This window comes from Taudactylus pleione, unplaced genomic scaffold (genome assembly GCF_031769625.1).
Source record: "Taudactylus pleione unplaced genomic scaffold, aTauple2 ptg001956l, whole genome shotgun sequence".
NCBI lineage: Eukaryota > Metazoa > Chordata > Amphibia > Anura > Myobatrachidae > Taudactylus > Taudactylus pleione.
This window is the reverse complement of record NW_028286352.1, coordinates 3,521,830-3,545,998: the sequence shown is the minus strand read 5'-3', so window position 1 is coordinate 3,545,998 and position 24,169 is coordinate 3,521,830. Positions and strand designations below refer to the sequence as shown.

The following is a 24,169-nucleotide window of genomic DNA, read 5'->3' as shown; positions in this document are numbered from 1 at the left end:
CACCTCAGCCTGTGTGCAACTATATTGTCAGTGCGTTATCACCTCGCCTGTGTGCAGTATACCTCCATTCCACCAGTGCATTACGACCGCCACCTGTGTGCAGTATACTATCCATTTCACCAGTGCTTTACCATCACAGCCTGAGTGTAGTTATATGTACCCACCTCTCCAGCGTTATAATCTTTGGCTGGCTCCGGTGCTACTACCTACCTCGTTACTGGACTCTGTGGTCCCTACCTACGTATTACAGTATTGCATCGTGGTACACTCTTTCTGACTGGCAACCCGGTAGAGTGTGTCCGCAGTGCACACTTCCTTGTACCTCAAGTACAGTGTCCCTACGTGCCCCTTACTGGCACCGACCCTTTGGGCCACGAGTGTTCGTTTCTCCTTTTTCCCGCAGGCTTTGGTCACCTAGTCAAAGGACCGTGACCTGCTTACGAGGTGCAGCTCAAGCCCATATCCCGATTGGTGGGGTCACTGGCGAACACCATCTCGTGGGTTAGATTCCGCACCTTTGACTAGGTCTCGCCAATGACCAAGACCCGTGGATGCGGAGGTCGTACATTCAGGCCCCTCGCCTCCGTTTCCTCCTGCTGCCTCAGGCCTCAGCTTCCAGAAAACCGCCTCCCAGCGTGACAGTTGTCTTGTATGTATTTTAGTCCCAGTTGTTGCTAATGTTGTAAATTGGGCTGTAAATACCATCGGCTCACCTATTGTTGATTTTGTAAGTTAATTTGTTGATAATGTTGTTGACTCAGTTGTCACAGACATGGTAGAGTCATGGTTGAGTCACGTATTGCTAATGTAAATGGGGTTATTGATGTCAACTCTATTGAAGTTGTTGACTCAGATGTTGAAAATATAGATTCAGTTGTTGTAGAAGTTATTGGTCCAGTTGTGGACTGTCTAGACTCTGCTGTTGTTGATGTTGTTAACTTAGTTATGGATGTTGTATACTAAGCAGTTGTTGTCTCAGTCATTATTGCTGTTACCAGCTCAGTTATTGATGTAGTAGAATCACTGGTTGAAATTTGCTCATTTGTTGATATTATAGGGTCAACTATTGTTGAGGTTGTTTATTCAGTTGTTGCTGTTGTTCACTGTTTTATAGACTGTTGTTGTTGTTCATGTTATAAATTGAGCTGTTGATGTTATAGGCTCACTCATTGGTGATTTTGTAAGTTCAGTTGTTGTGAATTTTGTAGACTCTGCTGTTGTTGCTGTTGCTAACTCAGTTATTGATGTTATAAACTCAGCAGTTGTCTTAGTCATTATTGTTGTTATAGACTCATTTTTTGTTGATGTTTTTGGTTTAGATGTTGTTGAGTCAGTTGCCGCTGTTGTTGATTCAGGTGTTATAGATGTTTTAGAATCAGATGTTATTGTCATTGGGTCACTTTTTGATGTTATTGGTTTAGTGTTCCTCGCTGCTGCTGTTGTTGTGTGAAAAAAAATTACCACACGGTTCTATGTTCATGTCCCATTATAGCATAAACAAGATTAGTTGGTGTTATAGTCTTAGTTGTTGGTGTCACTCACTTTATTTTTCATATTGTCTACTCACTGTTTGTGGATATTATTGTTCTGCAACAATTGTGCAGCTAACTGGGGCCTAATCAGGAGTATAATCTACACCTTGGTCACAAATATAGCTAAATAACCCCCTGCAGATTCTGGGACTAACAAACGTGATTATCCGATCTCCTGCCTTGTACTTGGATTACATGATATTAAGCATCCCCAAGTAACACATGCAGTCTCTTCCCAGTCTCCATCTTCCACGTGTGTCCCATAACAAGTCACATTGGTGCCATTTATGAATGGTGTAACACAGCAGTTATGGCAGATATCTCCATAAGGATTGCCAGAACACCGCCATTCCCGTGATCTCTCGGGGAACTGAGATGTTTTCCAATTCATCAAATTTCAAAAAAAGTAAATTTTGGAGCTTGAAATCTACAGTTAAGGCCATCTTTAAATGGCAACAGAAGTCACTTTTGTGGGAATGGAACTGGATAGAGAGATCTTTTCAGATCCCTCCCTGTATGTGAGCAGCTCATCTTCTTCTTCCTCCTACAACGTATTTGTTTATTCAATATTAATTTATTTTATTATTTTTCACACCCCCTGGTCACGCCCCTGGTCATGTCCCCTATTCGGAAAACTGAAAATAAAAAGTGGTAACCCTACCATCTCCTCCTCTTCCCCTCTCCTCTGCAATTAGGTCACATTTATTTTTTTGTACACTCTGAGTCTTTGTTTTTTTATTTAAACTAGAACCCTATCCCCAACACTGAAAGAATGTTTATCATCATACGTATTGACAATGTATGAATATGTATGTTCCATGCATGGGTAAATGCTTAGTATATGTAAAGAATAAACAGTGAGATGGGGGAAGCCACTGTACCCATAACAAACTAAAGTGGGAATGGGGCTGTGTGACATGTTTGTATATTTAGGACTGAGAAGAAAGACAATTCTAATATGAAATGTTAAGCATCAGACAACCCAGCAAACACATTTACATGAAGCTTAGATGGAGAACAATAATGCTTAATGCCATACCCACGTTCAGATTCCTTTGTAGAGCCTTTTGCATGTGTAGTAGACTCTGGGTACACTCTAGTGCCCGGAGTTTACTGCGCATGTGCAGAACTCCAGAAAGATGGCCGCTGTGGCCATTTTTACGGTGTTCTGAGGAGCGCTGACACCCGACGCGGGACCAGGGACAGGTAAGTTTAAAAAAATATGGGTGCAGTGTGTGCGGTGTGGGGCTCCCCTGGAATGCTCCCATTATAGATACGCCACTGGGATCAGTATTAGGTCCTGCTGGACAAAGGATTGGTTGCTGGAGAGGGAGATACGATTCTACATGCCCCTGCTGACAGAGATGAGAGAGAACACCCAATCTATAAATGCAGCATCATGATATAGCTTTATTAACTTTTCCAGCTCAGAATATGCCTGGTATGGTACGCCAAAGACAATCATGGTGCCGATATAGCTCGATAAAGCCACTTATATCATCCGGTTCATGATCCAGAGACATTCCTATTAAAAAAGAAAAAAAAAAAGACTTTTTTAAAAAAAATTAAAATTCTGGACACCCCCAATAGTGGGGGTGGCAGGTGAATTACATAATTGTTACCCCCACATAACAGGGGCCTTAATGGTCTCATGTTCATTTTGGGATAAAATGTTCACTTGATGTGAATAAAGTTGAAATGGTTACACACGTGTCACTTATTTTAGATGCATGTAATTGCATAGGTGGTGGGAGAAATTAAATTCATTGACACAATGGCCTTTTCTTGATTTAATGAAAAAACATTATACTATTCTATTTTTTATTTAAAAGACCGTTGTGTGAATGAAAACCATACTTAATAGCTTAATGCCATATACAGTAGTACACAATTACAACATTATTTTTACGGTACACTGGGTAGTAAATCACATTTACACAGCATCAAGCTTAAAAAACACATTATAACAGATCTGCTTCTTCCCAGATGGGCATTACAGTGAAACAACCACATTTGCACATTTGAATATTTGCACACAGCACATTTTTCCTGCGGACAATGTATGCATATAGACATCATTGGTGGGTAGTGGGCATTGCTAGGTAAACATTGGTAGGCAGTGGGCATTGCTGGGCAAACAGAGGTGGGCATTGCTGGGCAAACAGAGGAGGGCAGTGTGTGCAGGGCACAATCGCTTGCTCGTATGTTCGCTCGCAGCTAATCTTCTGCCCCATAGTCTCCCAACCCCTCCTCTAGCTAGCGAACGTTCGAAATAGCGACCGTCCGTCTCCTCTTTGGCTGCAGGGAACGCTCGCACAAGTCAATTCCGGAAGTGACCCTGTCAGTTTTCGATTGCATGCTATTTCATTCAGCAAACATACTTGAATCGATTAATAGCAATCACTATATTAATTAGCTTAATTGTTAATCACATGTTTGCAATCTGTTTTTTTCTTCAATGTCAATAAACTTTATTATTGTTCGTGTGTGTCATTGCTTCCGCAGAATACGTACGGTTGGACCAAGGGGGTGGTTTTTCAATTTTAAACGTTTGTTTGAATGCTACTATTGCTTTGCGGTTTTTTTATAGGCCGATTTTTCTTCTTTTTTATTAATATTTAAATTAGCTTACGCATGTCACTGCATCAAGACTATCATAACTCACATTATATTTGTGAGTGTGTAGGTCACATGACTCATACATTAACCAATAGAATGGTTTCTGTTAATTTCCAAAGTACATTATCCAATCAAAATTTTTCTAGGACCTTTATTAAAACTGTTTTGTGTAAAAAAAAATCATTGCTATTATGAGATCCGCCGCTTTTTGTCGCCGTGAACTCCTGGTCCTCACTGATGTGATGGACCGGAGAATCACGGAGCATCCGCCCCCATCACTAACCTCCGCAAGCGGCTTGCCTATGCGGAGGTGCGGCGCCGCCTGCGTACGATCGGCTACCGCAGAAATATCGGCCAACTTCAAAGAAGGTGGTCCGATCTCAGGCGCAGATCCCTACGCCTGTTGGCCAATTTGCATCAGCAAATACATAAAAGTAAGGTTTTTTTAATGTGATTTAAAATGTAAGCATACCTGCGTGTGCATGTTTACCGTATAGCCCTGTTTCTTTATTTTGGACATACCTGCGTGTGTATGTTTACCGTATAGCCCTGTTTCTTTATTTTGGACATACCTGCGTGTGCATGTTTCCCATATAGCCCTGTTTCTTTCTTTTGGACATACCTGCGTGTGCATGTTTACCGTATAGCCCTGGTTTTTTTGGGGGGGGGGGTTTGGTGTGTAAATTTTGGATTCAAACAATTAAATATGTAATAATATAAATTTTTAAACATCATTTAGGGGCTGAGCGCAGACTACAACGTCTCCAACGTCACCGACGTCGGGCTCGTCCCCTATCCCCCACTCCCACCCAAACCTCCTCTGCCCATTTTCCCCAAATTCCCCCTCCACCCCAGACCTTGCCGCCCGTCAGTCCCCTCCCTCTCCTCACCTTAACATCCCTCCAACTTCCCCCTCCACTCAAACCCCCCCTCTCTTTTCCTCACCCTCCACTTCATCCCACATAACCCCTCCTCCTTCCCTGAGCCACTGGCCCACCTCTGATGAGGAGGAATTCGGGGCTCCAGGCCCAGTCAGCAATGTGCCCGGTATGTTTACATTTGCAACTATGGTTTTTTGTAATGTTTTTTTTATTTGGGTTGATGTTGTCCTTTTGCCTGTGCAGTTCAAAATAGTAAAGTAGTTCCATTGTTTTTGAAATATCTCTGTGTGAAACAATGTCTAGGATGTTTTCCCCTTACACATATGACACATGTCCAAACACTCATACTTGTGTCTTTCTTGTTTATGGTACCAACAAATGTTGTATTTTTGCGTAGTTGTAACTCTCGTTTATGTTATTTTTTCAAAATATTTTTTGTCTTTGTTTTCAACAATCTTTTCGTTTGGCATTTCTTTTCTTTTGTAGTTGTTATTTTTTCACATATAAATTAAGGTGTCATTTTAGTAATCCGCACATTTTTTTTCCCCACAGAGGACCAGAGGCGTTACGAAGACATTTATGCAGGCTTGCAGAATTTAAGGGGCCATGTAGTTGCCATGCTAGTGGCGTTGGATCACATTTTGGCGCGCCTGCGCCACTAATTTATTTTATTTTACTTTAAAAAATTTTGTTAAAAATAAAATTTATTTTGATTTATTTAAGTCTCATTCCTTGTCTGTAAATCTTAGATTGTTGAACCTTACATAAGTATACTATTTTACCATGAGTTTTTAAGTAATGTAAATTGGATTGTAGAAAGCTCAAGTAAGTATGTAAGCTGGCACATTAAACACCTAACAATACCAATAGGTTTGTAGAATTAATGGCAAAAATAGTTGTTTTTTTTTGGGTGTAATGTAAAAATTAAACCAAACCTGCTTAGGCCTACATTGGCAAACATACCGATTCACCATAATACCTTTGGTGTTTGTTTTTAGCCACAAAGCAGAGTCAAAAAGATTACAATTTAACACATTACAGGATTAGCCGTTAAGCATGTTTTCTTTTTTTGGACCAGGTTACACGCGCTTGTAATTTACCAAGGAAATGTTTGTTTAACGTTAAAAATTAATTTAATGCACACAAATAATAAACACCAAGTGATTTGTCACAATCAATTCACGCATTGAAAACACACACAAAAATCCAAAAAACACCAAAAACAAACAAAGTAAAACAACAATCAGGAACTGTTTGAAGAAGTAGCATGCCAACATGATTCCACAAATGAGGCGAAGAAATCATTGTTCCAGAAGTTATATCCAATGTGTCCACATGCAGTAATTTTTTGGGATCAGGTAGTATGCATAATTTTTTAAGGTAATTTATGGAATAAAAGAAAAAAAAATTTAAATTGTACATTAAAATATTACATGTCTACATTGTGTCAATGAACTTAATTTTGGGAAATAATTACCTAAAAAATCTGGCCACAATGACATCGCGTATGGCCCCCCCACATACTGACCTCCGACCAACCTCGGGGGACCATCCTCAGGCAAGGCATCCTCTGGCTGCATTGGGACACCACTCCTTATGGCAATGTTGTGAAATATCCCACACAGGACCACAATTTTCGAAACCATATCCGGCAAATACATGAGGTTGCCACCAGAGCGGTGGAGGCATCTGAATCGGCCTTTTAAAAGGCCGATACAGCGCTCCACCACCTGCCTGGTGGCTGTAAGTGAGGAATTATACTGACTTTGTGGCCCTGGTGTGGGAACCAAATAAGGAGCGAGCAGCCAGGGCGTGCAAGGGTAACCACTGTCTCCTGTGAAAATATAAAATATTACATCAGGCCCATTGGGTACCAAGCTTTGTTTTTTTTTTCAACAGAAGGTGTCAACTTACCCAGAAGCCATGCATCACCAGCTTGTAGGTTGTTTAATTTGTGCCAAAGCCCTGATTGCCGGATAACGAAGGAATCATGTGCACTGCCTGGGAATTTGGCATTCAGGGACAGGATCTGGAGGGAGGCATCACATACCACCATTACATTCAGTGAATGAAAGTACTTTCGGTTCCTACATATTGCCTCCAGACTTGCTGGAGGCTGAAGTGGTATGTGAGTACCATCCACAACCCCTATGATGTGTGGGAAGGCAGCAATTTGGTAAAAATTTGCCTTCACCACACTAAGGGAACCCATATCCAATGGCATTTTAATAAAATGATGGAGGTGTTTAAAAAGTGCATCCATCACTGCCCTCAGGATCCTTGAAAAGGAGGATTGGGAAATTCCTGCCACTATTCCCATGGTGGTTTGAAAGGATCCTGAGGCACAAAAATGTAACACCGACATTAATTGCGTAATTGGTGGTATTGCTGTAGGACTGTCAATTTGCCGTTCAAGATCACTCTCTATTAATGAGAGAGTGTCTATGATGATTTGTGGCGGAAGACGGTAGCGCCTTAACACCTCATCATCTGGCATTCCAAAAAGGGTGACATGTGTTCTATATAACTGGGGCCTTGCATGCCTACGAGGCCTATGCCTGGGACGAAGTTGAGGTTGGTCAGGTTCTGGAACCATGGTCAATATAATACGACCAATATCAACCTGAAATGGTAAGCCAGGCAGTTATTGTTTAAGACTAATGTGTTAAGAAAAATATACTTATCTTTTCAAAGCAAACCAAAGATGCTTACAGGCCTGGGACGTGTCATGTGTAAAACAACCTACATTTCCAAAGTAGACAATATTTTGAAGATTAATTTAATAAACTATGAATGAAAAAAAATATAGTTGTCGAAAAAGGGAGAAGGTAGGACACATTAGTTCGCTAAATAGTACGCTACTTTTACAGTTAAATAAGGAGACATTAGTTCGCTAAATAGTACGCTACTTTTACAGTTAAATAAGGAGACATTAGTTTGCTAAATGGTACGCTACTTTTACAGTTAAATAAGGAGACATTAGTTCGCTAAATAGTACGCTACTTTTACAGTTAAAGGAGACATTAGTTCGATAAATAGTACGCTACATTTAGTGGTAAGACATGATTTTACACCGAAAAACAAAAACATTACTTAGCGAAACATATGCTAAGACCAACACATCGAAATTTGTAAATTCATAAAACAGAAAACACTTACCAAAAACAGACAAATATCCCAAAGTTCAAAAAGGTCACTGGGTCACTGCCAAAATAACTGTAAAAAAAAAAACCCAACAATTATTATTGGAAACTATTTACTATTAATTTTTTTAATGGATTTATAAAATACTTACTCAAAAATTAAAAAAAAAAAACAAACAATGCGAACGTAACCAATAAAAATATGAAAAAGACCAAAAATAAGACAAATAACAACTACTCGTTCGAAACAACCACCAAGTACCAACAATCCACTACACCGCAAAACCTCCAACAATCCAAAAATGCCACCTCGAATGGAGTCACACCAAGCCATAAATAGTCTTTATTTTCCCGCACAAATTAAGGATGGACAATAGGAGCGCACAATCAATGATGCGGCCGAATAATGCTGATGCAGGTATAAAAACGTCACTGAAATCCCAAATCGGTCTGCTGTAGTTGAGTCAAAAATGACTACAGAGCAGCAAGGTACTGGCCAAGAGGCGCCAGGTAAGTATTTGTATTTTTGTAGAAAATGATTGATTAACAATATTTTTGAAAACATTTTACATTAAAAAATGTATTTTCTTTTTAAAAAAAAAGGTGTTGAGGATGACATGGAAGAGGCTGCTGGGCCTAGTAGGCCAAGTAAACAACCCAAAAAAAAAGGCAGCCACAATTCACAAGGAAGGAGATGGAGGTTTTGGTCCAAATGTGCAATGACACCCTGCCACAGGCAGCAAGGAATATGGGGGCAAGCCAGAGATGGAAAATGTGGGACAACATAGCCAGTGCTGTCAATGGGGTGAGTGAGTTGGAACGTTCAACCCGGGAGGTCAAACGCCGGTACGTACAAACTACATTTGACTAAAAAGTGTTTACAGGTCAAAATACTGCAGTAATAATGCCAACTTTTTATACAACAGATGGAGCGACTTCAAATATCGCCTGAAACAAAAACTTGCAGATAGGGCTAGGCATGCAAGGGGGACAGGTGGGGGTCCCTCCCCTGTGTCACTTGAGCTCACTGATTTGGAGGAGCTGGCACAGGGGTGTGTGCAGGATGAGGAGGTGTTTGGCGTGTCGAACATGGATACCGACATGCCAGACTTTGCGGCTCCTCATGTTGACCCAGGTAAATGTTGTAATGTTAACAACTCTGAAATGTGTTTGGGAAAATATCTAGATTCTAATTTGACTCTTTTCTCTTTTTTCTCACAGAGACACAGGCGGATGAGTATGCTCCAGAGGTGAGCGTTGGCCGCAGAATTTCTTCTGGATCTGCAGGGGAGGAAGCAGTAGATCCGGCTGGGGACCCTGTGGAAGACAGTCCAGGGCCTTCCCCCTCACAGGCAGTGGCCCTCCTCAGTGATCTCAATATTAAAACGGATCAACAGACCGAGATTCTGCTGAGGCTGGACGCCAGTCTGCTATGGGTGGCGGACACCCTGGAGGCAAATTCTGTGGCCAACGTGCGAATTGCTAATTCCCTGGAGCAGCTCGTTTGCCAGCACATGTTGGAGCCGGCCTCCCTTCCTTCCGGAACATCAGGACCCTCCACCTCTGGCACAACAACAGCCATCCCTCCAAATGTGCCTAGCCCTATGCCTAGTCCAGAGGCCCCAACATCTGCCTCTGGACAGGCCAGGCGAAGGACCTCCCGGACCCGTTCCAGCTCACTCCAACCCCCAGCCAAACACCCTAAAAGGCGATGACAGCACTGGCTAATTTCCCCACAATCCATCTCTGTGTTTGCCCCATATTCCTTAATGGCCAAAACGTCCCTCTCCTTTCTTGTGAATTTTTAAAAAAAATTTATTTGTTTGTGTCTGAAATGCCACTGATTTTATGTGTGTGGCCAAACAAGCAATTTATGTTGATTTACGTGCTTTTCATTTTTTTTCTGAAAAAAAAAAAAATAACTAGAAAAAAAAGTTTAAAATCTGCTCAATTCTATTGTTTATTTCTTACAAAACTGATTAAAAGGTAATCCATCCAACAAAATTACAAACAATACAACGGAAAGAGAAACATTTTGAATTTTCCACAAATCAAGGGTTAAAAATAAATATGATTTTTACAAAACACTGATAAAATAAAAAATAAAAATTGGTTTCTTTGGCCAAAAAATATTAGCCAAAAAATAAAACATGCCTACAATATTGTTTAACTACAAAAAAAACACTTACAAATATTTCTAAATACACCAAAAAAAAAAAATAATTGTTTGCTAATTGATGGTATTAGGCTGAAATTAGCAGCTGAGTAGTTCACCTGCGTTCGGTTTTTAGCTACTAAAAAAAGTCTATTAGCGAAACACCTTACAAGCAGTTTAACAATTAAAAGATGAATGTTTCTGTGGCCTCAATTGATAAATCAAAACTCCATCGATGAGCCCAGGGAAGGACGAAGAGACCATCGTCATTGCAGTAGACTATACCAGACCACAAGCTGAGCGAGCAGTCTTAATGAAAATTGGATCAGACAGTGACGTATCACTTTTTCCGTTCACATTGGCCGCTCGCATCACATAATTTATGTACGCCCAAAAAACGCCTCGACACGCCTGCGTTTTTCCATCTCCACCCCCGTCACCGCCCCAAAACGGACAGTTCTGTCAATCACATTTGACATGTCACTTCCTGTTCGCTGTTCGACGACCGACTGAAAAAAAGATCGCAATCAGCCGTACGCACATGCGCACTGTTACACCAATGCATGCGTGGTTGTACAACATCAGATGACTACGAGCGAACGTCCGCTTACGAGCGGCTCTGAATGAGGGCCAGAGAACGAACTTTTAGCTGCTTTATACCATTTTTTAAACTATATCCTCTATTTTTACCTTTTGAAAATATGTTTATGTGAATCTCAGCTGAGGCGTTTGTGATGTGATTATGTTTACTATATTATGCACGTTATTTAGCACTTTGTTGTGGTCTTGTAGACTGTGTGTAGAGTAGACTAATCATTTATTCACGATTGAGGAAATAAGTGAAAATTTGCATTTTTTTATTGCTAACTTTGTGTTATTATATTGTAAAATTGTGAAGTTTCCACTTAGTGTCATAAGATTTTTTTATGAATAAGAAAAGAACACATTGCGCTACCACATAGTGTCACAGTATTTTGTACGAATACACCCCTACAGCCTCTGCCCCTGGATGGACACAGAAACCTCTGGATGGACACAGCAGCCCCTGTCCTGGATGGACACAGAGACCCCTGGATGGACACAGCAGCCCCTGCCCCTGGATGGACACAGAGACCCCTGGATGGACACAGCAGCCCCTGCCCATGATGGACACAGCAATCCCTGCCCCTGGATGGACACAGCAGCCCCTGCCCCTGGATGGACACAGAGACCCCTGGATGGACACAGCAGCCCCTGCCCCTGGATGGACACAGTGACCCCTGGATGGACACAGCAGCCCCTGCCCCTGGATGAACACAGAGACCCCTGGATGGACACAGCAGCCCCTGCCCTTGATGGACACAGCAATCCCTGCCCCTGGATGAACACAGAGACCCCTGGATGGACACAGCAGTCCCTGCCCCTGGATGGACACAGAGACCCCTGGATGGACACAGCAGCCCCTGCCCTTGATGGACACAGCAGCCCCCACCCCTGGATGGACACAGTAGCCCCTGCCCCTGGATGAACACAGAGACCCCTGGATGGACACAGCAGCCCCTGCCCCTGGATGACACAGCAGCCCCTGCCCTGGATGGACACAGCAGCCCCTTCCCCTGAATGGACACAGCAGGCCCTGCTCTGGATGGACACAGCAGCCCCTGCCCCTGGATGGACACAGAGACCCCTGGATGGACACAGCAGCCCCTGCCCCTGGATGGACACAGAGACCCCTGGATGGACACAGCAGCCCCTGCCCCTGGATGGACACAGCAGCCCCTGCTCTGGATGGATACAGCAGCCCCTGCCCCTGGATGGACACAGAGACCTCTGGATGGACACAGCAGCCCCTGCCCGTGATGGACACAGCAGCCCCTGCCCCTGGATGGACACAGCAGCCCCTGCCCCTGAATGGACACAGCAGCCCCTGCCCCTGGATGAACATCGAGACCCCTGGATGGAAACAGCAGCCCCTGCCCCTGGATGGACACAGCAACACCTGCCCCTGGATGGACACAGAGACCCCTGGATGGACACAGCAGCCCCTGCCCCTGAATGGACACAGCAGCCTCTGCTCTGGATGGACACAGCAGCCCCTGCCCCTGGATGGACACAAAAGCCCCTGCCCTGAATGGGCACAGCAGCCCCTGCCCCTGTATGGACACAGAAACCCCTTGATGAACACAGCAGCCCCTGCCGTGGATGACGCAGCAGCCCATGGATGGACACAGCAGCCCCTCATGGATAAAGCACAGTCCTGACAGCCGGGGACTCAGCAAGCAAATGGCAGCGATCACCTGGGGGAGGGACTTTTATACAATCCAGAACCCACGAGAAACTGACGCAGCAGGATGGTGACATTTTGTCTCGCTTTGAAATCCGAGTCAAGCAGGAAAACCCGAGTCGGACTCGGACCTCGCCTCGGAACTGGAAATTTGGGTGGGTCCGGTTCTTGGAGAACCGAACCCGCTCATCTCTAGAAATAAAGTGGTTTATTTTTATAAGAGAAGGTCTGGCGTCCAAGTTATTCAACAAGAACTGTTGCTGCATATGTTTTATACCTGTATCAATTAGGGGTGAGCGGGTTCGGATTTCTGAAATCCGAATCCCCCCGAGCCCCCCCGATCCGAGTCCGATCCGAATCAGGCTCGACTTTTCCCGCCTGACTCGGATCTGAAATCGAGGCAAAACGTCATCATCCCGCCTTCCGAGTCTCGGATCCTATATAAGGTACCCACGTCGGCGCCATTTTCTCACTCGGCTGTGGACAGTGAAGAGGGAGGGTGGGAGTTAGGGCTGTGTAGTGTAGTGTAGTGTAGTGCTGCTGTTGTCCACTACTTCAAAGTCCATAGGGGCTGGCTGTGTTGTGCTGTGCTGCTGTTGTTAATAGGGGCTGTGTCCACTACTTCAAAGTCCATAGGGGCTGGCTGGACTGTGTTGTGCAGTCAGTTCTCCATAGGGGCTGTGTCCACTCCAAAGTCCTGTGCAGTGTCCCAGTCCTAAAGAGGTGCTGTAGTGTTGTCCAGGGGGTGCTCTGTCCATCAGGGGTGCTCCCCCCAAGTGCTAAAAAAATAATATATTTTCTGTGTTTGTGAATTGTGTGCGCAGTAGCCGCACGTGCATCAACAAAGTAGTGCCAAGCGTGCGCCTGTGTCATAAGTAAAGGGCCGGCTGGCTTGACCGTTAAGGGTGCTGTAACCCCCGAAAGTACACTCCAGTCCAAACCAAAAAAAAAATTATTTTCTGTGTTTGTGAATTGTGTGCGCAGTAGCCGCACGTGCATCAACAAAGTAGTGCCAAGCGTGCGCCTGTGTCATAAGTAAAGGGCCGGCTGGCTTGACCGTTAAGGGTGCTGTAACCCCCGAAAGTACACTCCAGTCCAAACCAAAAAAAAAATTATTTTCTGTGTTTGTGAATTGTGTGCGCAGTAGCCGCACGTGCATCAACAAAGTAGTGCCAAGCGTGCGCCTGTGTCATAAGTAAAGGGCCGGCTGGCTTGACCGTTAAGGGTGCTGTAACCCCCGAAAGTACACTCCAGTCCAAACCAAAAAAAAAATTATTTTCTGTGTTTGTGAATTGTGTGCGCAGTAGCCGCACGTGCATCAACAAAGTAGTGCCAAGCGTGCGCCTGTGTCATAAGTAAAGGGCCGGCTGGCTTGACCGTTAAGGGTGCTGTAACCCCCGAAAGTACACTCCAGTCCAAACCAAAAAAAAAATTATTTTCTGTGTTTGTGAATTGTGTGCGCAGTAGCCGCACGTGCATCAACAAAGTAGTGCCAAGCGTGCGCCTGTGTCATAAGTAAAGGGCCGGCTGGCTTGACCGTTAAGGGTGCTGTAACCCCCGAAAGTACACTCCAGTCCAAACCAAAAAAAAAATTATTTTCTGTGTTTGTGAATTGTGTGCGCAGTAGCCGCACGTGCATCAACAAAGTAGTGCCAAGCGTGCGCCTGTGTCATAAGTAAAGGGCCGGCTGGCTTGACCGTTAAGGGTGCTGTAACCCCCGAAAGTACACTCCAGTCCAAACCAAAAAAAAAATTATTTTCTGTGTTTGTGAATTGTGTGCGCAGTAGCCGCACGTGCATCAACAAAGTAGTGCCAAGCGTGCGCCTGTGTCATAAGTAAAGGGCCGGCTGGCTTGACCGTTAAGGGTGCTGTAACCCCCGAAAGTACACTCCAGTCCAAACCAAAAAAAAAATTATTTTCTGTGTTTGTGAATTGTGTGCGCAGTAGCCGCACGTGCATCAACAAAGTAGTGCCAAGCGTGCGCCTGTGTCATAAGTAAAGGGCCGGCTGGCTTGACCGTTAAGGGTGCTGTAACCCCCGAAAGTACACTCCAGTCCAAACCAAAAAAAAAATTATTTTCTGTGTTTGTGAATTGTGTGCGCAGTAGCCGCACGTGCATCAACAAAGTAGTGCCAAGCGTGCGCCTGTGTCATAAGTAAAGGGCCGGCTGGCTTGACCGTTAAGGGTGCTGTAACCCCCGAAAGTACACTCCAGTCCAAACCAAAAAAAAAATTATTTTCTGTGTTTGTGAATTGTGTGCGCAGTAGCCGCACGTGCATCAACAAAGTAGTGCCAAGCGTGCGCCTGTGTCATAAGTAAAGGGCCGGCTGGCTTGACCGTTAAGGGTGCTGTAACCCCCGAAAGTACACTCCAGTCCAAACCAAAAAAAAAATTATTTTCTGTGTTTGTGAATTGTGTGCGCAGTAGCCGCACGTGCATCAACAAAGTAGTGCCAAGCGTGCGCCTGTGTCATAAGTAAAGGGCCAGCTGGCTTGACCGTTAAGGGTGCTGTAACCCCCGAAAGTACACTCCAGTCCAAACCAAAAAAAAAATTATTTTCTGTGTTTGTGAATTGTGTGCACTGTGGCTGCACATGCATCAACAAAGGAGCAGCGCCAAGCGTGCGCCTGTGTCCCATAAGTAAAGAGCCGGCTGGCTCATTTCTTAAAGGGTGGTGTAACCCACAAAGTGCACTACTCTCCAGCAAAAATAAAATAATATTTTCTGTGTTTGTGTGCGCTTTAGCCGCACGTATATATATCAATATAACATAAATGGAGGACCAAACTTTCTCCGATAAAAATAAAATAGGGAAAGATCAAGAACCACTTCCTCCTAGTGCTGTTGCTGCTGCTGGGAGTTGTTCATCATCCCAGAGAGGAAGTAGGAACATCACTACTTTTACTAAACAATTGACCCTCCAACAGTCCCTAGCGATGAGGATGAAGTACGACAGCAGTCATCCTGAAGCAAAACGTATAACTGAGGCCTTGACTGCTATGTTGGTGTTAGACGTGCGTCCGGTATCCGACATTAGTGCAGTGGGATTTAGACAATTGATGGAGGTAGTGTGTCCTCGGTTCCAAATCCCGTCTAGATTCCACCTGCATCCTCAAAGCAGCAGCGACAAGCGTGCGTCTGTCTGTTAAAGGGTGGTGACACCCTCAAAGTGTGCTACACAAACAATTAAAATATTGTTCTTTTTTTTTCTGTCTTTGTGAATTGTGTGGGCTGTAGCCGCACCTGCATCCTTAAAGCAGCAGCGACAAGCGTGCGTCTGTCTGTTAAAGGGTGGTGACACCCTCAAAGTGTGCTACACAAACAATTAAAATATTGTTCTTTTTTTTCTGTCTTTGTGAATTGTGTGGGCTGTAGCCGCACCTGCATCCTTAAAGCAGCAGCGACAAGCGTGCGTCTGTCTGTTAAAGGGTGGTGACACCCTCAAAGTGTGCTACACAAACAATTAAAATATTGTTCTTTTTTTTTTGGTCTTTGTGAAATGTGTGGGCTGTAGCTGCACCTGCATCCTTAAAGCAGCAGCGACAAGCGTGCGTCTGTCTGTTAAAGGGTGGTGACACCCTCAAAGTGTGCTACACAAACAATTAAAATATTGTTCTTCTTTTTTCTGTCTTTGTGAATTGTGTGGGCTGTAGCCGCACCTGCATCCTTAAAGCAGCAGCGACAAGCGTGCGTCTGTCTGTTAAAGGGTGGTGACACCCTCAAAGTGTGCTACACAAACAATTAAAATATTGTTCTTTTTTTTTTGGCCTTTGTGAAATGTGTGGGCTGTAGCCGCACCTGCATCCTTAAAGCAGCAGCGACAAGCGTGCGTCTGTCTGTTAAAGGGTGGTGTAACTCTCAAAATGTTCCAAAAAATAAAAAACTATTTTTTAATGTGTTTGTGACTTGTGTGCGATGTAGCCACACTTGCATCCTCAAAGCAGCAGCGACAAGCGTGCGTCTGTCTGTTAAAGGGTGGTGACACCCTCAAAGTGTGCTACACAAACAATTAAAATATTGTTCTTTTTTTTTCTGTCTATGTGAATTGTGTGGGCTGTAGCCGCACCTGCATCCTTAAAGCAGCAGCGACAAGCGTGCGTCTGTCTGTTAAAGGGTGGTGACACCTCAAAGTGTTCTACACAAACAATTAAAATATTGTTCTTTTTTTTTGGTCTTTGTGAAATGTGTGGGCTGTAGCCGCACCTGCATCCTTAAAGCAGCAGCGACAAGCGTGCGTCTGTCTGTTAAAGGGTGGTGACACCTCAAAGTGTTCTACACAAACAATTAAAATATTCTTCTTCTTTTTTCTGTCTTTGTGAATTGTGTGGGCTGTAGCCGCACTTGCATCCTCAAAGCAGCAGCGACAAGCGTGCGTCTGTCTGTTAAAGGGTGGTGTAACCCTCAAAGTGTGCTCCACAAACAATAAAAATATTCTTTTTTTTTTCTGTCTTTGTGAATTGTGTGGGCTGTAGCCGCACTTGAATCCTCAAAGCAGCAGCGACAAGCGTGCGTCTGTCTGTTAAAGGATTACATCGGTGACAGCATCCAAGTAGGCATGTCAGACAGTCCGTACCTGTACTGGCAGGAAAAAGAAGCAATTTGGAGGTCCCTGTACAAACTGGCTCTATTTTACCTGAGTTGCCCCCCCTCCAGTGTGTACTCCGAAAGAGTGTTTAGTGCAGCCGGGAACCTTGTCAGCGAAAGGCGTAGGAGGTTGCTTCCACAAAATGTGGAGAAGATGATGTTCATAAAATGAATTATCAACTCTTCCAGGGAGACCAGCCTCCAGAACGTACAGAGGGACCTGTGGTTCCAGCAGGGACGAATTAATACTCTGTGAGGATGAGGATGTACACACTGAAGAGGGTGAGGAATCGGTGGATGAGGAGGATGAGGACGACATCTTGCCTCCGTAGAGCCAGTTTGTGCAGGGACAGATAAATTGCCAGCTTGTTTTGTGGGGGCCCAAACGAACCAATCATTTCAGCCACAGTTGTGTGGCAGACCCTGGCGCTGAAATGATTGGTTTGTTAAAGTGTGCATGTCCTGTTTATACAACATAAGGGTGGGTGGGAGGGCCCAAGGACAATTCCATCTTGCACCTCTTTTTTTTCTTTGCATTATGTACAGTTTGGGGCCTAGTTTTTCAATGCCATCCTGTCTGCCACTGCAGTTTCACGCCTAGATGGGTCACGTGTTTGTGCCGCCCACTTGTGTCGCTTAGCATAGTCATCCAGCTACCTCGGTGCAACCTTTTGGACATAAAAACACTATTGTGAGGTGTGAGGTATTCAGAATAGACTGGAAATGAGTGGAAATTAAGGTTATTGAGGTTAATAATAGCATAGGAGCAGAAAAACCTACAAATTCTGTGATTTTAGCTGTTTTTATGCTTTTTTTCAAAAAAATACAGATCCAAAACACAAAACCCAGAACCCAAAACACGCAAGGGTGGTTTTGGCAAAACCAATCCAGATCCAAAACACGAAGAAAGATCCAGATCCAAAACCAAAACACAAAACACGAAAAGTGGCCGGTGCACACCCCTAGTATCAATATGTGTGACTGTTATAAAGCCTGCATGGGCAGGGACCCCTTTCTCAGGTATTGCCCACACCCTGGACAGCTAGCCTGAGGCAATAGGAGGTGAATTACTCCAAATGCACCTTGCCCCACACAATATGCACTGATTCATTAAATGATAAGGTGATGGGTGCAGAGCGTTCTTAGTACATAAGAGATGTGCAGCTCCGTTTTCCTGAAATACAAACACACCCAAACTTAAGAGTTCCGAGTCTGATAGAGTTCCAGTTCGGAATCACTTTAGGGTTTCAAGTGTAACCGAGTGTAACCGAGTTCCGGTTCGGTTCTGTAGTCAGTTCGAAACTCGGATTTAAAAACTGAACTTGGGTTTTGGATTGGTCCAAATGACATGATCTTTATAATTTTTTTCAATCTATTTTTAGGAATCCAAAACCGAATCTGAACCAAAACACTTGAGGTTGGTTGTGCCCAAACCAAAACCTGATGATGAATTAGGTCCAAAACACGGGGTCCGGGCACATCTCTAGTTTCTGTTAGGCAAGATATGAAGGAGTAGGAGATACCATTTGAGCTGCTTCCTTTTTGTCGTCTATTGTGGATGTTGCAGTATTGCAGGGTCCAGAGCCGGCCCTAGGCATAGACAAACTAAGCAAATGCCTAGGGGCACCCAAGTCCGCCTAGGACCGACAGAGGTTTGAGGCAGGCGCGGCTGGGGCACCTGCTGCTGGCTGGGCAGAGACTATGGCAGCTGCTACTGTCACTGTGCAACGTCCATGATCAGAGCTCAGCTGACAGCTCCAATCTGGCCTGGCAGCAGCAAACAGTGAGCGGGCAGCGGCGGAACAGCCAGTGGCGGTTAGCGTGCGAGCTATGCTGGGAGAGGGGTGCTGTGCTCTGTGCTGTTCTGGGACAGGGGTGCTGGGTGAGGGGTACTGTGCTGTGATCTGTGCTGCGAGAAGGGTGCTGTGAAAGATGCTGGGAGTAGAGCATAATGGTGAAAGGGGTGATAGCACAGTGAGACCACGCCCGTGAGGCCATCCAAAATTTTGCCTAGGGCACTAATTTGGCTAGGGACGCTCTGGCAGGGTCTAATGTTACCAAATCTTTCTATCTACAAATCTACTATCTACTTTACTGTTATCCATCAAATTAATAGCCTATTAAGGTCTGTATTCAATTAGCCGCAAAAAGTCTATGAATTATTACCTCTTGTACTTTCCGCCACATTCGTCTGTTTGGGACGCAAAATCGCCCTATTCAATTACAGAACAGGTGAAAACGCAAATAGGTGAATTCATAACAGGCGGAAAGTACTGAATAGATTGGGGAAATCAGTCTGTACCCCAAAATAAGACGCTCTGACACTGGAAATCATTACAGATGTGTACTATTAGCCCTAATAAACGTACTTTGTATCCTTAAGTTTTGTTAAAAGTTTTCCAGATGCTTTTATGTAAAAGTGATGAAGAATGATAGAAACCAGTATTTGTTGGTTAAAATAAATACTTCAGTCAAATTTCGGGTACTTGAAAATGGGTGCTAGCATATTATTGTGTCTCTAAAGTGCACTTTTAAAAAAATTTAAAAATCCACCAGCTGCATGCACCTGCAATCCTAAAAACACCCGCCCCATCCAAACAGCCCCCCAAGAAACCTATTTCACTACTTTTTATCCTTGTACCCCCACTTTTTCCATTTTCACCCCAAAAATTACGTGTTTTTTTGGGTGTTCTGAGGTAATCTTCTTTTGGCTGCTTTGTCTTTTGGGGGGGGGGGGGTTGTCAAAAGAGTTCTGAATCAATTCCCCACATTTGCACCCCAAAATAGAGATTTTGCACTTTTTTGCGCCTGCCGTTCATTGGAGAAGCTTTTCCGCCTATTTCAGTGCATTGAGTTTCCGCTTAGGCGAAAACATCTTGGAATTGAATTTGGGGATAAGACGCAAACAGGGGAAAAGCGGCAATAGGCAAAACTTTTTCGCCGATTACGGCTTTTCGCGTCTAATTCAATCCGGCCCTAAATATCAAATCATATGTGTTGTGTCTTTTTTATAGTGATAAGTAAGGCAGGGGTAACAAACAGCATCTGTCGCTAAGTAATCTAATATGTATTAAGGAAGCTTTACCTTAGTTGGCAAGTTATTATGATGTGACTATGGAATTTTGTTACATTCCATAATGAATGTTATATGAAACACAATTTTGTTATATTTGAGTATTAATGAGTTTGTTGAAAACAAATTCTGATTTTTATACATGACATTCTTCAGAAATGATTATTCACAAAAATAAATAATTAAACATTGTCTTCAGAATTTTGCAACCTAATTTGAGAAGTAATAAATACAAATATTTTCATTAGGATTACAGCACATATTTTAACAGTGCTGTAGAGAGCATTGTTCTCTATTGCTGTTACTAAGACCATGAAAATGGAACTAAACCCCAAAGTACCTCAGGCATTCCTAAAATTTCCTCACAGATTTGAGATTTAAGAGTTCATGTGACAGTGTATTGCTGTGCTACAGTGTGCCCAATGCATACGTCATTAAACAAGGGACAGAGTAAGGACAAAGTACATCTATCTGTGAACGAGACAAATTAAGAGACAGGAGGGGGCTCGTGTGCTGTCTCTGACAGGGGCCCCCTCCTCTCTAGCCGGCAACGCAAGTGAGTAGACTCTGGCGCTTTGCCAGAGTCTACTGCGCATGTGCAGGCCTCCTTGAAATGGTGCGGTGGCCATTTTCCCAATGATTTTGAAGTGAAGTACGCAGATCACTGGGAAAATGGATGCCGCACCATTTTCCTGGTGATTTGTGGAGTACTGAGCTGCTGAAACTGGACGGCGGACGGGTCAGTATTGGAGAACTTAGGGCAGGGTGTACGGTGTGGGCCCGTTTGCACCCCTTATAGATACATCACTGGTGAGCAGGCCCGGCAAGAGGGGGGTACAAGGGGTATGCCAGTCCACCGAGGAGCAGGGAGGGAGGAAGTGGAGGTGGAACTGAACGCCGCGGGTCACGCAGACAGCAAACAAGATCACTTCAAGATGTGCCGCCTTGAAGCACTGCAAATTCACAGTCCCAGCAGCTGTTTGTGGGGTAAGGAGGTAAGTCACAGTTAACTTAAGTCACAGTCACAGTTGTATATATTATATATATATATAGAAAAGACACAATCTGCCGGCACTCAAAGGAATAAAGAGACAACTCGCTCCGGTGCATCCAGTAGCAAAAACAATATCCAGAGGAGAAAGAACTGGCACTCGGAGACAGCAACAAGGAAAAACGATGTATATTCTCTTCTAACGTTTTCGAGGTTACCACCCCGTCGTCAGGACACAATACATACAGCAACAAACAACACTTACCCCACCGTTAAATACCCCACCTGTGGCCAGCTTCCATCACCGTGCACCGCGGTCGTCGGCTCCTCCCACCGGATACAGTCATCACTGAACTTCCGGGACGCCTTGCAGCCGTTACCATGGGAACAGCAGACTTGCGTTCCACCAGCCGGCCATATGCGCTCCAGCTCAGTCCAAGCTCAGGGCTGTCACCAGCCGTAAGATGCCGAACTGCCCGTGTGTGCACCAGCTAGGGAAACAAATTAGATAGCCATAAAAACAACATCCCCATAGACAATAGATACAAACATTATGAACAACTAGGACACACATCATATATTGATACATATGGGAGATGATCTAACAGTATTATACCATGAATATCAAATATACTGTCAGTACTTATAGCAAAACACCCCACTTTTTTCAAAACAAGATATTCATAATAACCAAGACAAATGTGCACAGTACACAAGCCTCATCACTTATAACAGACTATTCCAGTTAATTTTATCATTGAGTCCCCCTGGTTTAGTCGTGCCCAACTTAATAATCCAACGGGATTCTTTAAATAGCAGTGATCGAGCCCGATCACCACCGCGCACTGAAGCAGGGACATGATCAATGATGAAATATCGCAATGATTCTAACGTATGCCCAGCTTCCAGGAAGTGGCGTGCCACCGGTTGGTCAATATCCCTACCATTGAGTATCATCCTGATCGCTGAACGATGAGCCGTCATCCTTTCCCTAAATTTCCTGGTAGTTTGACCTACATAATGTAGTCCAAACGGGCACACAACAATGTATACAACATACGTTGAAAGACAAGTCAGCACATATCTAATATCAAAACTAGTATCCTTATGTGGATGCTTAAATGTTTTGCACGGTATCAAAAATTTACAAGTAGTGCAACCACTACATTTATAGCATCCCGAAGGTTTGAAATACATATTGGGGCAAGGGGATTTACCAAATTCAGAGACATCAGACCGCACAAGTCTGTCTCTAAGATTCCGACCCCTCTTAAAAGCTGCTAAAGGTCTTTTATTACAAAGCATCGGTAGATCTCTATCTGTACTTACAATTGGCCATAATGCTTGAGTAGCTCTCCTAATGATCGGACTGGCCACCGTGTAGTCACTGACCCACGGGATAACATTAGTCTCCTCCCTTCTCATGGGATTTAACAAAAGTGATCTCTCCATCCCCAAGACCTCCATTTTTTGGTCCTGCAGCATCTTAATATCATAACCTCTAGAGGCAAATTTAGCAATCAGTATGTCTAACGCCAATTCAATCCTAGCGGGATCACTGGTAATACGCGCCACCCTCATCATTTGTGAACGTGGCAACCCTTTCTTTAGCGATGGTGGGTGATGGCTGTTTGCCATCAACAACGTGTTCCGATCCGTAGGTTTACGGAACACCTCTGTCTGTATCTTGCCCTCATGAATCTTTACAATCACATCCAAAAAATTGACCTGGCTGGTGCTGTAACTGTATGTAAATTTTATAGGTGAGTTAAGTGCATTGATCTCACGCATCACCATTTCAAACCTATCAACACCTCCCAGCCAAATCAAAAACACATCGTCTATATAATGAGTGTACAAATATATATGTCGACTGATATCTGGGTCACTGAAAAACATATCATGTTCTTGTTTAAACATATATACATTGGCATACGAGGGTGCCACAGACGACCCCATGGCACACCCTCGTAGCTGTAGATAGAAAGATCCATCAAACAAAAAATAGTTACGACGTAGTGTAAGTTCTAATAACGTCAGAAACAACTTATGATCAAACACAGAAGTGGCTAAGTTATTTTCCAAAAATAACTTCATGGCACACATCCCACCATTGTGAGGGATGGACGTGTACAAGCTACATACGTCTAAACAACAAAGGAGCGCATTATCAGGTAGTATATCTATTGTTAATAGCATCTTCAAAAAACTTGTAGTGTCCTTCAAAAATGTCCCTTGTTGAGATAATAGTGGTTGGAGGATACAGTCAAGCAACTGTGACAAAGTTGAAAGTAGCGTTGTGTTCCCAACCAGTCCTGATGACTCCTAATTTTGAAAGGGAATTCATAGTACAAACCGATGCATCAGAAGTAGGTATAGGAGCGGTCCTGTCCCAGAACAAGGAGGGTGAGGAGCACCCTATTTTCTATCTTAGCAGAAAGTTGAATGTACATGAGAGAAACTATGCCACAGTGGAGAAGGAGGCGTTGGCCATAAAGTGGGCGTTAGAGGCTCTCAGGTACTACTTGGTCGGAAGAAAGTTCAAATTGATCACTGACCATGCCCCTCTGAAGTGGATGTCTGAAAATAAGGACAGTAATGCGAGAATTACAAGATGGTTCTTGGCGTTACAAACTTTTAAATTTTCAGTGGAACACAGGCCAGGAAGCCAGCTGGCCAATGCAGACGTGTTGTCACGCGTTCATTGTTTGGGGGCTTCAGTTGTTCCGCCCCACAGGTCGAAACAAAGGGGGGGATATGTGATAGGATCACTGGTAAAGTGGTTTGTGGCAGGTACATTTGTCCCAGATTCCTGTCTTTTGTGTTTTAAACCCCCGGGAGAAAGTCTGCAGTATAGCAGGCTTGAGTTTCAGCTTTTTGAGTAGACTCTGGCGCTTTGCCAGAGTCTACTGCGCATGTGCAGGCCTC

The 24,169-nt window shown here is 44.0% G+C and overlaps 1 long non-coding RNA gene across 1 annotated transcript in view; it reads right to left on the bottom strand.

Moving 5' to 3' along the window:
* Positions 1 to 2,744: 2,744 nt before the first annotated feature.
* Positions 2,745 to 24,169, bottom strand: part of LOC148436115 (uncharacterized) — a 231,128-nt gene continuing 209,703 nt past the window's right edge. Inside the window, exon 3 of the long non-coding RNA XR_015876506.1 lies at positions 2,745 to 3,057. This is a non-coding gene — a long non-coding RNA (uncharacterized LOC148436115). The remainder of the gene's footprint in view (positions 3,058 to 24,169) is intronic.